Genomic DNA, 12,846 nt, shown 5'->3' with positions numbered 1-12,846 from the left:
ATGTTCTGCATTCTAATCTTATCTCTATTGTGGCCAAATATGACATTTATATATTTTTCTTTCTAAGTAATTGGTATGAAACATGATACTATGATTTTATACAGTCGTTCAAACTTTAAATTCTCGCTCCTGAAAGGCTGCAAAAATAGCATCATATTTTGCCTTGAAGCAACAGGATTGCGTCTCTAAGAAAATGTATTTGTAACATATTACATTCCCTGGCTGATATAAGAAGTTTGCAGAAGGTTAATTAACGGCGTTTTATCAGCTACAAGATTACTTAGCGTCAATGGAATTAGTCATAATGAGATGTCTTTCAAAGAATATGAGATCGATGATTCGCCATGTGTCTGTCTAACATTCTGCTTACAGTTCGGGAAAACTTGAGAAATCAAAGCTAGTTATTCAGCTGAAACGGGAATCGAAACCACGCTCAAGCGCAACTCCACATCAGTAGGGAAGATAATGTGTGATTGAAGCAGTGTTATAGTAGTCTCTAAGAATAGATGTAATACTCCCCCAGATCACAATGATGCTGTTCTACAATAAGGATGTAACCACCGGACCAAGATCCCTACCTAATGAAATCAGAGATAACCTAGACCTACAGGAACAACCGTGTTCAATAAGAGGCGCAGTTGCAATATAGTTATTTAATTTACGCTAAAAATATAAAACAAACACTCAACGTTTACTTTGACATAAATTCTAAGGAAGAGTTGTGTGGAATAGTCCGAATTCACGTTGGAAATATGAACTAAATCAGTACGTGTAACGCATGAAACGTGTATAATACAATATAGAGAACATATTTCTTCCCCAATGCGCAAGTATTTTTGCCCCTGTCGTAAATAAAAAATACACATAAGTCTATCTATAACACTTTTCTTAAAATAATAATAAATATACATAACACACAGCAAGTTCAACTAGCAGCTTGAACGTACTAAGTATTACAATGATAGGCCTATACAACACAATTTGTTTTTAATTTGGAAGTTATGCGTGATAAAATACAAAACTTCTTTATATACATAACTATTTTAAGTATCTGTGCTGCAAATCATCAGTAAGTAACTTACCGTTATGTTGCACCGATTCCTTCGCAATCTGTTCCTATATCTTCAGGTTAACACTGAACATTAATTAAACTCAGCCTACAGAAACTATTTACGTGCCCACAAACAGATTCCAACGAACGAATACAGTCAAGAAAAACTACGCACTACACAATAATACTGGTGAACTCAATTTTGAAAAGAGATGGTCTTGATTTTAGAGCATCAGCGTAACTACTTAAAGAAATTTAAAACTCTTTCTAGTCTTGAAATAAACTCAGCACCATAATATACGGTGATAATGTTTACGTTACGGCACACACTTCAATCGAACGCAAATAAACGACACACAGGTTGCGCACCAGGCGAAATACTGTAAGCTGTGTAGAGATGGCGTTGACATCAGTTTACCAATAACAGAGCCTTCTTCAGTTTCAAGCCGGAGCCATACGTCAGCAGCACTGTAATTATAGTCGCGACGCTGTTATTTCCGGCGTCACTCCGCCTCTTTGCTTACGTCTTAGGAAGTGAAGGCTCTATAAAGTCTAGGTAGGTAGTATCGTTCGCCATTTTTGTTCTTTCGTTGCCGAGCTACCATACGAGGAATCTATTTGCCACACCGTTAAACATTATCATGTCGTAGCTCCTATGATAACAAATCAAACGCACTGTAATTCAGCAAATAATTGAGCGGCAAATAACGTCTTCGTGTGCTTTCTGCGAACGCCAAAGAAAGAGTCAAAATGGCGGGCGATTATATTAAGTATTTATCGAGCCTTAAGAAATTAATAACGTCTTCATAAGCGAACCACAAAACGCACACGTTTAAATGTAGCCGACCTGCAACGCGATTGCCTGGCGGAAATTAGAGCGACGGGACTATAACTGTCAACCGGAGGCCTACCATACAGAACACGTGTTTGTGCTAATGCCGATTTTCAATGTAAATTAATGTTACAATATAAGTGTGTCTCGATGGAATTATGTTCGCGGTCGTACCAAACGTTACTTGTTGAAGTATTATAAACTAAGTACGTATTGGCGATAAAACCAAAACGATAAATGAAAATAAAATGGTTGCATTCTTTGGAAATTTTTACGGTTAATGATGACAAAGTAATTGACTATTCTTCTAAATATTAAATACTAACTGAAAGTACCCGGCGTTGCCCGGGTTTTCCTTTCTGCTTCTGTTTTCAAATTAAATGGTTGTTAAATTTTCGGAAATCTCGGAAACCCTACTATAGACAACCAAAACGAATTGTCTTTACTAAGCTTTCCTCGCACATAAAGATGAATCTTTACTTAATTTTACTTACATGAATTAATACTCCTTAGCCAAATGCCTGCTAGGTTTAACTAAATTTAAAACAATTGTAGATCAGGCACCGAAAAGAAAACATTTCACCATGTGCCTGACGTTCAACTTTGTTTTAAATTTATATATTTATTTATTTAATTTTATTCTGATGTAGTTAAGGCCATTAGGCCTTCTCTTCCACACCGCCAGGAATACAAATAAAATAATAGAAAAATCAAACTATAAACAAAGTAAAACTCAACGAAAATATATACAGGCTACAGACACACAACCTTTAAATAAGTTAGCATTGTCTTCAGCAAAACAAAAACACACCCTTCGATCTCTATACGTCCACTTAGTGTTGACTCAATGTTCTACAGATCTTGCATTTTAGCTCTGCCGGTCAGTTACCGCTAAATTTCAAGTGCTTTATCTTAGTCGTGGCTCTCAGCGTATTAAATACCATTAATTTTTCTGCCGTCTCCTTTCCTCCCCGCCACAAATGTGACGTTGTACAGAGGCAGAGAAAAAGTAATTATAAGATCTGAACATTGATCTGAAGCTATGCTGACATACATTTCACGTAATTTCATGTCTATGTGTGCTTTCACTTGAATTTCAGAGACAGCTGATGGTAATTAGAGAATTCCCTTGTTCCCAGTCTGAATCGTTGGGGTGTCATCGTGAGCCGAAATTTATCTATTGGTCGTACCAAAGACTCAATATATACGTATGTAATTCAATTTATATTGGAATATTTTTCATCCCTTGACAGCTGTACGCCTGCTTATATCATACCCGGGCTTTTTTAAATATGACTTGAGATATTATATCTAACAAATTCAGAACATATTAAATATATTACTTTTTATTTTATATACAGAATGCTGATAGAGTATAATTTTGCAAGAACTCATTGTTCAGCACAAATAATAATATTCTGAAAAACATATGTTATAGAAAATTATGTGACCGTTCTTTCCACAACGCTTAACATATTACACTGGCAACATGATTACAATGACTATTACACTTTTACTACGTCACACTACTTTCGACCAATAAAACGGTACGAAAGGGCGTCTTTCAACCAATCATGGCTGCTTATCGCACAATTTTATCGCGTCCCTAGCATTTGTTTAATTTTATCGCGTCCCTAGCATTTGTTTCTTTCCCAACATTTGAAACTGCGCTGGTCTGGACGTCAAAAAAAAAAAAAAAAAATAGAAAATTACAAACCACTCCAGTCGATGCACAGCAGTTACAAATATGACTCGCATTGGCATTTAAGAACAAGAATTAATCAAAATCACTGATCATACCTATGCATCTTCTGAAATCCTATTTACAAATAAATGAAGAGCACCATTCGGAAATCCTGAATAAGTTGAATACACCATGTAGGCCTACATCAACGAGTTCCTCTTCTATTACGCACACGTCCAATATAACATCAATTGAACCACCAACCACTAAAACATTGAAATTTGAAAATTGTACATTCAATAATTATTTCTTTTAAATTTATTCATGTTTATTTTTATGTCATCGTCGTTAATTAAAACTTTTCTAACACTTGTGTATATTATTTAAGTTATGTTATAGCTTCTGCTATATGATATTATGGATAGTAACGTATCAGAGATTGTTTAATATTAAGATTTATTGAAAATCATCTGTCAAGTGACGTTAATTACTGGGATTCGGATAATTGAAGTGGAATGTAACTGTTTTAATAAAAATGAAACTGAATCAACAAAGCCTTCTTGACAAGTAACACTGCCATCGTGATATAGATCGAGAACTTCTCGACGAGAAGACATTAATAGTAATCATAACTCACTACTGCCATCTAGCATGCATCTAGATATAATGATATCTATTATTTTTGTAATGTTGAGATGGTACAATAATACATTTGAAGACAGTTGTATTTTCGTAAGTCAATTAATATTGTATTGTATTGGAGTACTTTGTTACTTCTAATCTTTATATACTTTCTTCTAATCGTGTAATAGTCAATTAAATCCCACTCGAGTTTTGATTTTCTCTAGATAAATCAAAACCTCTAGTGAGATTACTGTTGATAAAATTTCGAATAACACATTATTGGACATGGGAAATAATATTTTGAAAGATATATATTTTATAATTAAGTAGTATATCGAAATGACAGCCGTCCAAACCTTTGATTTAAACTATCGGCATCCTAATCAATTCAAATGAACAAAAATAAAGAAAATGTAAATTAATGTCTTATTTTCAGTGGGCTTACGTATATTCACATACTACATTAGGAACATGACAAAAGTATCATTGATGAACATATAATTCGTTTTCCCCTCTCTTGTATAAATGTGTATATATATGTTTAGGTGTGCTCACTCGAAAGCAAGTTACGCAATTACTGACAATGTGAAAAACACGGAGTTCTTAAGTGAATGTCTGCAACTTCGAGCGACTATCCTTGAGCTTTATTTTACTACGGTCATTACGAATGATAGTTGCACTGAAATGGCAGTTGCTTAAAATCGAATGGCATGATACTGGCTATCATAAGAATATGTGGGATAAAAAATATTTTCCTTTCGTTTTGCCAGTTAATACTGTCACTTCTATTACGTTTGGCATGAGTTTTTTCACACCAATTCCTGTTCCATTGCATAATTCTTGTCGGTCAGTATTTCGCAATAGTACTGATTTAATATTAAGTATTAAATGATTTGTTTGCAATCCTTGTGATTTCAAAGAATTTAAGCATTCAGTTTGATAAAACAAAGTCTGCTCATTATCTACAACTGTCTCGAGAAACACATAATACGGTTCTGGACTGCATAAGGATACTTATTGCATGAATTGCCTAGATTTTGGCCTTAATGATGTATCTACAATGTTATTTTATATCGTTTTGCTTTTTCCATGGCCTCATGAAAGTCGATGTTGAATACAACAGACAATAATAAAGAACAATTGACTGTAGAAGATTGCATTTAATGTTATACATTAATATTTGATCGTATATATTTTTATTTTATTCATCTTTTTAATTAATTTAACTTCCATTTGTCCGATTTTAATCAGCCTATGTTCTTCTCCTGTTTATGAAGGTTCAATGTGCAAACTTTGGCACATATAGGTCAAAGCGTGTAGATTTGTATAGAGAACATACACACATACATATATACTGTACATACATTCATACCCACATTCAATTTTATATATTAAGATTGTTTAAATTACATTTTTATAGTCTTACTTGTGGTGTGTGGTGTATCAGAATTCCAGTCAAATTGTTGGGTCTCGCCTGATATATCAATAAAGTTACGCCGTTGATTTTCAAGTTCATTATAAACAGCTGTTTTGTGATCCCATAAAATAAGTTTCAGTTTTGAAGATTCGTAATGCCTGCTATACGTCAGAACTATCTATAATTATTTGTAGATGCATACACTTACTTTGTTGGTTTTCAAGGTTTGTTTATTAATATTATTCCTTTTGTAATAAATTAGTTATAAATATGTTTCTTTTCACTTCGTATTTACAGGATTTAAAGTTCACTGGGTTTACGTTAATTGCCACATACTTAATAGATAATGATTTGTTTTGTTACGTATTATGTTGAAGGTATGTTTCTTCATTTTTTCATAGATCTTTATACTTGGCCTAACTGTATTTACATCCTCATACTTTATTATAATATGTCAATAGTTTCCTCTGTTTACATTTGTATTTTATTTGCATAATTTACATTCTTAGCTTGTTTTCTGCAGTTATTTTTATTTAAAATTATATTTTAAAAAGTTTATAACAAATAAATTAGGATAACAGTATTGTTATAGTGACTGGCCAGGTTCAAACTAAAACGGGATTCCTGGACATCTGAAATATGGAATTTATAGGAAAGCAAGATAGATAATCGCATAAGATAATATTAAAATGTATCCTAGACCTTTCACGTTATAGGTGAAACAACATAAAATCGGAAAACATTGTCAATTTTTTAGCCACTAATTTGTTAATTGAATGGAACTTAAAAATAAATTTCTAAATTATAGATATCAGCTCAAAGAATTTGAGTGACCACAAGGGTCCTGAATACAATAAACATATACAATATAATGTGATTTGATGCATTAAAGAAAAAAGAAAGTTAATTGTTGAAGGCAAATATAAGTTGATTAATTGAAATAGATATGATGATGTAATATTTGATGAGAATCCTTGATAATATTTATAAGAATAGACATTACAGAATCAAAAGGAATGTGAAGTTCCTTAACCCTAGGATGCATAACATGGGTCCATTGGACCCGGCGGAATATTTAATAATTATTATCTTAATAACTAATTCACAGTGTGACTCTACCGACTAGGTATGCTACTGTTGTTACTTCCTTTATACACTTATAACACATTTGGTAATTTATTCTTTTATTTTATATATGTTTTTATCCCTGTTTATATATACTACATTTTTACATGACATGGGTCCAATAGACCCATTGCTTAAATTGTTTTATTATCGTAAGAATTATTGTAGTCTGCCTATGAACTTCTAAAACATATGTCCATGAATTGGCAAGATTTCTACAGCTGGAAAGTGAGATTTCGGACGACGATGAGGAATATATATATATATATATATATATATATATATATATATATATATATCTCCAGCAGTTGATGACAATACCCCGGATGAAGATGAAGTTTCTTCTGCATAACTGGATAGTGATGGTGTGAGAAAGAAGATGAAATCTGGATGCCTATTTCACACCAGTCGACAATCAAAACACATATAGGAGAATATATTGCTTCTAGTGGGATGAAATGGTGGACAGAAACCCGTGCTCAGAGTAAACCTCCTATCCACAACATTGTAAGATTTGTATCAGGTCCTTCAAGGGATATAGGAACTGTTACTCTCAGAGGTGCCTGGGGTTTATTTATTCCACAGAATATTTTGGATGAAATTGTGAGATGTATCAACTCAGAAGCAAAAAGGTTTTATCTACTAAAGAAAATAAAATGGCAAGAAGTATCAATAGATGAAACGGTTGCTTTTCTTCGAATTTTGTTGCATATGACAGCAGACATATCTTGGGATGTTCCAACAAGAGAATTTCTTCTTGGTAAATTTTCCAACCCGTTTTATAGAGCTACAATGTCTGTGAATCATTTTGAAGCTATGAGAAGATTTTTAAGGTTCGATGATAAGAGAACACGGAAGGTTAGATTACAAACAGATAAACTTGTTCTTATTTCTTACGTGTGGCAAACATTTACGAAACAGTGCAGAAAAGTAATGGTCCCACAACCAATTGTCACAATATATGAATAGCTGGTTTCGTTTAGAGGCCGTTGTAGTTTTGTACAATATATGCCAGCGATATACGAGATCAAAATCGTGTGGATGTGTGAAGCAGAAAGTGGTTATGCCGTTCACGGGATTGTATATTCAGAGGAAAAAATCGGAGGACCGCCACAGAAGGATTTGGCTCTCAATATTGTGAAGTTTCTAAATCGCTGTGTACTTGGTACAGCGCGAAATGTCATCATGGACAATTATTTTATAAGTGTACTTTGGCGCAATATATCTTGGAGAAGAAAGTGAAAATAGTGGGATCAATTAGGCAAAAACAACAGAAGTATTCGAAAAGAAATGAAATCCAATGCAAAATCGGCCAGTGAACAAAAGTATATTTGTATTTCACAAGGACATGGCAATAGTTTTTGCCCAAAGAAAAACAAATGAGCTATTCTGCTAAATACTATGATAATGCTGTTCACGAACATCACGCAAAAAGAAACCTGAGATTGTAACATTCTACACTCGTGTTGATGTATGGATCAGAAAGTGCACAACTATACTTGTAAAATGCAAACCAAACGCTGGCCCATGGAGCTTTGATGTAACATTTTGGACGTTACTGCTCTAAATGCATTCATGCTGTATTGTATCCAGCACCCCAGGTACCATAAAGGACTTTCACACAAGTGGAGACTATTCATCAAAGAGATGTCAATGAAAATGGTCCAACCATACGTGATTAGAAGATCGTTCAATCTCCGTCTTCAAAAGTCGATTTATGTGGACATGGAAAAGTTCATCACTAACCTAGGCAGTAGTGTGCGAAGTAACAACAGTAGTGGCAACCATCACTACAAGAAGAGGAGATGTTTTGTATGTCCTACAGCTACAGAGAGAAATACCAAATCTATCTGCTACAAGTGTACAAATAATCTTTGTCAGGAGCATAGTACACTCGTGTGCAATAAGTGTAAAGAATGATAAGATATACCTGTACTTGTGTGGTTATTCCTTACTGTTTTTTCTTCTTCTTCTTTTTCTACCTCGTGGATACATTACATTATTATCTCGTATGAATAAATATATGTGTTTGTGTTGTCGTGGTCTAAGGCATCCCGCCTGGGACTTGCGTTCCGGAATGCGCGCTGATTCGAGTCCTCATGAGGGAAGAAATTTTCTCATGAAATTTCGGCCAGTGTATGGGACCGGTGCCCACCCAGCATCGTGATACACTTGAAGAGCTACGAAAAGTAACCAAATCCGGTTACGCAAACCAGCTATAACGACTGGAGGCTCATCGTGCTAACCACACGATACCTCCATTCTGGTTGGATGACCGTCCACCTCTGCTTCGGCATGTGGCCGTGAGGTCAGCAGCCGGCTAGTAGGTCCTGGCCCTTCGTGGGCTGTAGCGCCACGGATTATTTATTATTATTATTACTATTATTATTATTATTATTATTATTATTATTATTATTATTATCATTATTATTATTATTTGTTTCTGTTGTAATAAGAAGAATGTATTTTTACTCGCTACGGTACTTAGTTATCAAATTATAATATTTTATTTGCCCAAAGAAAAATATTAGGAACCTACTTATTATCTTGTAGAAATAAATGAATATAATTATATATTTGTATATTCACATGTAACTTAGTTATAAAATTTTATATTATTTTCCACAATTAAAATTCCTAAATTTAAAATAAATTAAATGATAGATTAATATTATTACATCTTTATGTGTAATTCCCCATTAAATAGCATACGGGTCCAATGGACTCATATTATGTAAATGTGTAGGAAAAGTAGCTCATGCATCCTAGGGTTAAGATAATTCCATGTGAATTTTGTAATTGAACCTCTACTGCCAAACAGCAAACCAATGACAGACCATTGTTTAAGAGGGACGTTGTACTTTTGAGAAAGATACGGCAGACAAGGTTTATATATAGACTTCTTCTCAATATCAACTTCGGTGGCCTGATTTAGGTTTCTTTCGAAACGGATAGTAGGGTCAAGAACAAGAGCCCGTTTTAAGCGTCCGTTGATAGTAATAATGTCTGGCCTTCTGAAAGAACCATCTGATGATACACAATGTACTTCCTAATGAATCTCCCAATTTAAAGTTTTTAACGATACTTCGTAGGAACTTATGTCTTTATTGCATTGTCGATTTTATTATATTCGGTGCAAGGAATATCTTTTTTATTTATTTATTTACCTTTGTACTATCAACAAAAAACATGTTTTTGTAATTATTTTAAGTGGCAGTCTTTGTATGTATGTAGCCTACTTACGCCGTATTCTGAAGTATAGCTATAGCAATAAAACACTATTTTCGAATCCGTAATAATTTACATCACTACTCTGAATCTTGATCTTACCTTTGTGCATAAAGTAATGTTTTTTTTTTTTCAATTTATTGATCGATCAGCGCATTTAGCGCTATACAGATCATTTCTAAAAATTATATATATAATATATGACACTGAATTGAGGGCAGCCTAGATTGGGCTCCTCAATGAACAAAAATAATTGTTAATAAATAATTGTTTACATAGGTTGGTGTGATGATACATTTTGATTATAATATGAGGGCCATTGGAAGTCGACTCTTGATTCTGGTGGGAAATGTGGACTTCTTTCCGAGAGAGTAATGGACGGCGCCAGGAACATTTTCTAGGTTGTCATAGAACTTCTTACCTTGTGAATGAATAAACTGTTTGATTGTGTCAATACCAGTTTCTCTGTGTAGTTGGCTGTTATGGACAAACCAAGGAGAATTGAGTGAAATTCGTAGGACTTTATTTTGAAATGACTGGATGTGTTTAATTTCACTTATTGCAGCTCCTCCCCAGACAGGACAGGCATAAAGCAGTAGAGGTCGTAATAGAGATGTGTAAAGTAGCATGCAATTTTGTAGCTTTAGAGATGATTTCTTGTTGAGGAGCGGATATAATTTAGCTAGTCTTGAGTAGGCCAATTTAAGTTTGTTGTTGATGTGATGTTTCCATGATAGACGGCGATCTAAGTGCACTCCAAGATATTTTACAGCTTCATCCTTTGGTTTCCACGGTATCACGTTGGTTGAAAGATTTATGCATAGAGGATTAGCAGGACGACACAAAGTAAATATCATTGCTTCGCATTTATTGTAGTTCAGTGCGATGCGCCAATTTTCAAGCCAAGGGCATATGATGTTTAAGGCTTCCTGAAGGTGATTTGAGGCTATGTTAATGTTGCGATGGGTTGCATAAATAGCTGTATCGTCTGCATGCATAGCAATTTGTGCAGTTGGTGTTGCAGGAATGTCCGAGGTATATACATTGAATAATATCGGACCTAAGATAGAGCCTTGTGGAACGCCAACACTAATGGGTCTAACAGAGGAGTGAGTACAACCCACTCTGACTGAGAATGTGTGATTTGACAAGAAACTAGTCATTATGTTGCATAGGTAGTCTGGAACGCCGGACTTGTGTAATTTGTACCGAAGACCTTTATGCCAAACTCGATCAAATGCTTGAGTGAAGTCAAGAAATGCGACTGCAGTCTGTTCTTTGTTTTCAAAGCCCTGTGCAATTTGTTCAGTGATACGAAGCACTTGATGGTTGGTAGAATGATTTCGACGAAAGCCAAACTGATATGGAGGTAGGATGGATGCTTGAAGTAGAAACGTATCCAAGCGTTTCAGCAAAACCTTTTCAAAGATTTTGGATATAGTTGATAAAAACTTATGGGACGGTAACTTGTTGGATTCGAAGCAGGTTTTCCAGGTTTATGAATTACAATTATTATTGCATGTTTCCAAGTATCAGGGAAATATTCCAGACGAAGTAGAGCATTGAATAATGAAGCTAAGTTTGCTAGAGCTTTACGAGTAAGATACTTCAATACAAAGTTTGGGATCAGATCGTATCCAGGAGATATCTTTGTTGGAAGTTTCTGAATTATTGAGTGGATCTCATTTGGCGAGGTGAAGTTTACGGGCAATGGTGCTGAAGGATAATTATTCGGAAAATGTTCTATTTCTTCGTTGAATTCTTTATTCATGATTGGGTTTGGTATGAAAGAGGCTTGGAAGGTGTCTGCGAAAATTTCACACTTTTCATTGTCACATGCATATTGACAACCGTCTTTTTGTAAAGGTGGAATTATACATGGCTCTTTCAATACTCTCTTTGTCTCTTTCCAAAGGGAGGAATCTTCTGGAGATAAAGTGGCTAGATGGCGTTGATGTATTGTGGGTCCCTATCACCACGGCATGGCGCGTCCTCAGGTTGCGGATAGAGGAGACGGCCTCCAGATATGGAGGGTAGCTGCGAATATATTGAATAAGCAGTCGTGGACAGCCGACAAGGGGTGGTCCTCCAGCTTGGGGGTTGGGCGAAGGGCTAACAACCCATCACCGTAAAAAACAGCTTGTTACGTATCCCTATAATAAGAATATGCCATTAGGAAAGTTCAGGATAACAGGCAGGGTTTGGAATTGAACGGGTTACATCAGCTTCTTGTCTATGCGGATGACGTGAATATGTTAGGAGAAAATACACAAACGGTTAGGGAAAACACGGAAATTTTACTTGAAGCAAGTAGAGCGATCGGTTTGGAAGTAAATCCCGAAAAGACTAAGTATATGATTATGTCTCGTGACGAGAATATTGTACGAAATGGAAATATAAAAATTGGAGATTTATCCTTCGAAGAGGTGGAAAAATTCAAATATCTTGGAGCAACAGTAACAAATATAAATGACACTCGGGAGGAAATTAAACGCAGAATAAATATGGGAAATGCGTGTTATTATTCGGTTGAGAAGCTCTTATCATCCAGTCTGCTGTCCAAAAATCTGAAAGTTAGAATTTATAAAACAGTTATATTACCGGTTCTTCTGTATGGTTGTGAAACTTGGACTCTCACTCTGAGAGAGGAACATAGGTTCAGGGTGTTTGAGAATAAGGTGATAAGGAAAATATTTGGGGCTAAGCGGGATGAAGTTACAGGAGAATAGAGAAAGTTACACAACACAGAACTGCACGCATTGTATTCTTCACCTGACATAATTAGGAACATAAAATCGAGACGTTTGAGATGGGCAGGACATGTAGCACGTATGGGCGAATCCAGAAATGCATATAGAGTGTTAGTTGGGAGACCGGAGGGAAAT

Source organism: Periplaneta americana, chromosome 15, assembly GCF_040183065.1.
Source record: "Periplaneta americana isolate PAMFEO1 chromosome 15, P.americana_PAMFEO1_priV1, whole genome shotgun sequence".
NCBI lineage: Eukaryota > Metazoa > Arthropoda > Insecta > Blattodea > Blattidae > Periplaneta > Periplaneta americana.
The sequence above is the reverse complement of the archived record's forward strand: the minus strand, read 5'-3'. Positions refer to the sequence as shown.